The following is a 2,918-nucleotide window of genomic DNA, read 5'->3' on the forward strand; positions in this document are numbered from 1 at the left end:
AATTCTTGATAAGAAATGTCCTCATGGTAGGACAAGGCCAGGCACGCAGAGCGCAGCTGGGTTACAGTCTGACTGGCTAGCCAGGCTGGGCGCCTGGGCCTGGAAGTGTAGGATCCAGGTTGCTTGTGTCCTGCCCGACAAGTTGCCCCTCTCCATGTCTCTCCAGTTATATCATGGCCTCCCAAACCCGGGGACCGGGAACATGGCTTGCTTGGTAAAAGACACCACTGGCTTGCCCCACTGCCCACCCCTCCGCCCCCCCCCTCGGCCCCCCATTTCCACACCGGGATCAGACCTAGGGTATTTCAGGCTGCTTCTCTGTCGCTGAAGACCTGCCCAGCAGCCGCTGGGAGAAGCAGGCCCAAACCTTGTAGGACCTCGGACCAGAGGACCCAAGGAGGATGAGCTGGCTCTTTCCCCTGACCAAGAGTGCCTCCTTCTCTGCAGCAGGGTCCCTGGTGGTGGCCTCACCAGCCTCCAATAGCAGAAGCAGCGCTTGATCGAGTCCCTCCGGAACTCCCACTCCACTATTGCTGAAATACAGAAAGATGTGGAATACAGATTGCCCTTCACTGTAAACAACTTGACAATTAACATTAATATACTACTTCCTCCACAGTTTCCTCGGGAAAAACCAGTGATCAGTGTTTATCCACCAATCCGACATCCTTTAATGGATAAACAAGGAATATATGTTACCTCTCCATTAATAAGAAATTTTACAATGCACTCAGATCTTGGAAAGACTATCCAGAGTCTGTTGGATACGTTTTGGAAGAGTTCTCTTGTTTTAACTCCAACTTCAACAGCATTTCCAAACCTGTATAGTAACCCAGGTGGGCTGCCTCCTTATGCTTCTCAGATTTTTCTGTGTCTTCCTGCATATCCTCCTCAAGAAGCTAACAGAACATCACTTCTTTGTCTGTTATTGACATTGTTTCTTCTTCAACAAGTTATACAACAGCCAAGCCTGCTGCTCCTACATTTGGTGTCCTTTCACTTCTGCCATTGCCTGTTCCAACAATGGAAACTTCAACACCGATAAGCCAAAATGGTTTTGGGTACAAGATTCCATATGTCCCTGATGCATTTCCAGAACTCTCAGAATTAAGTGTGTCACAACTCACAGATATGAATGAACAAGAGGAAGTATTACTAGAATCGTTTCTGAGTTTACCTCAACTAAAACAAATTATTAATGGCAAGGATGATTTAGTAAAAAGTATTGAGGGATTAGCAAGAAAAATCTCCTGTTGGAGCCCAGTTTGGAAGCCAAAAGGCAAACTGTTTTAGATAAGTATGAGTTACTTACACAAATGAAATCTACATTTGAAAAGAAGATGCAGAGACAACATGACCTGAGAGTTGTAGTGCAAGTGCCCTATAGGCAAGATTGAAAGTCGCTGCACATGAAGCTGAGGAAGAATCTGATAACATTAGTGAAGATTTCTTGTAGGGAAAACCTGAAATAGATGATTTTCTCAGTAGCTTCATGGAAAAAAGAACAATTTGCCACTGTAGAACAGCCAAGGAAGAGAAACTTCAACAAGTGATAGCAATGCACAGCCAACTTCATGCTCCATTACAGATTTTCCTGAAAACATGGACTGCCAAGAGAGAAATGGGACATAAAACTAAATACATTATTTTAGATTTAAGATTTGTAAGTTGGCATTTCATTGCAATGGCTGAATTCAGATGTACTCTACATTGTTTAAAGAACTGAGATTGATTTTATATAGATTAGAATGATTATGATCTTTGCTTTGAAAAATTTTCTGCAGTATTTGCACTAAAAATGCCTATTTATCATTGATAAATCCTGTCCTGTTTAAATTTCACTGCTATTCTAATAATTAAATAACTTATGCATGTAATTTTAGTTTTAATATTTTATGAAAACTACTTAAACTTGTACTTTTAATTTGAAACTGCCTCATTTCTTTACCAAGATTGATATCTTATTTAGAATTTTTTCCTCTCAGTTTTTTTTAACTACTTTCAGCTATGGAAAGATACCCACACCCTCCCTTTTTCCTTCTTTTTGGATAAAACTTTCAAAGGCAATTTGTTTTTCAATATTCATAATATCAGAAAATATCCAACCTGCCAATGTGCCATCTCAAAGTAACTTTTAATATACCTATAATAAATAAATAATTCAAAAAATTTCCTCATTACCTTGTTCATGTAATTGTAACCCTTCTGTATGGTATTTTCACATTAATAAAACTTAAAAAAATAATTTTTAAAAAGTTAAAAAAATATCTCTATGGAAACCTAACCATCTTTTTAATCCTTCCACAAGTCCTCTAAGCTGAATGATGTATTTTACATGTTACTCTGATACCCTTACATATATTTTATTGTCCTAAGGAAACTCTTTAAAAGATAGTCTATTGATTGATATTTTGTATGTCAACTTCCCAAAATATGTTCTGCTCTCATATCCAACTAAAAAATTCGCATCTTCATCTCCCTTTTTGAAAAGCAAATACCTGTCATTTAGATAAGAATCAATACATGATTGCATTCACCAGATATTCAAACTGTCATCTCAGTTGTCAGGAATAAAAGAGTTCATTCAATATACTCATTTATTCTAGATCAAACTCTTTGATACATTCTCATGGCATTGATAACAAAACCAAGCATTAACATATATGACTTTATTTCACCTCAAGTTCACTCTGGAATGTTTAGAAAATTGTCTCTTAAATGTACAGCAACAGAGTAGCTATATTTAGTTGATTAATAAATTATTGTATTTAGTAATGTATTTATTTCAGTAATGGGGCTTGAACTCAGGGACTCAGTGTTACTGTTCCTTAGATTTTATGCTCACGGCTAGTGCTTTACCATTGCAGCCACATAAGAGTTTTACAGATTTACTTGCCTGTGTGGGAATCAAGTCATGA

General features: G+C 38.0%; 1 pseudogene; it reads left to right on the plus strand.

Annotated features, from left to right (window-relative positions):
• Positions 1 to 401: 401 nt before the first annotated feature.
• On the plus strand, positions 402 to 1,726 carry LOC138830031 (vacuolar protein sorting-associated protein 37A pseudogene; annotated as a pseudogene).
• Positions 1,727 to 2,918: the final 1,192 nt, after the last annotated feature.

The sequence above is a fragment of the Dipodomys merriami genome, unplaced genomic scaffold, assembly GCF_024711535.1.
Source record: "Dipodomys merriami isolate MVZ:Mamm:240054 unplaced genomic scaffold, mDipMer1.0.p SCAF_181, whole genome shotgun sequence".
NCBI classification, from domain to species: domain Eukaryota; kingdom Metazoa; phylum Chordata; class Mammalia; order Rodentia; family Heteromyidae; genus Dipodomys; species Dipodomys merriami.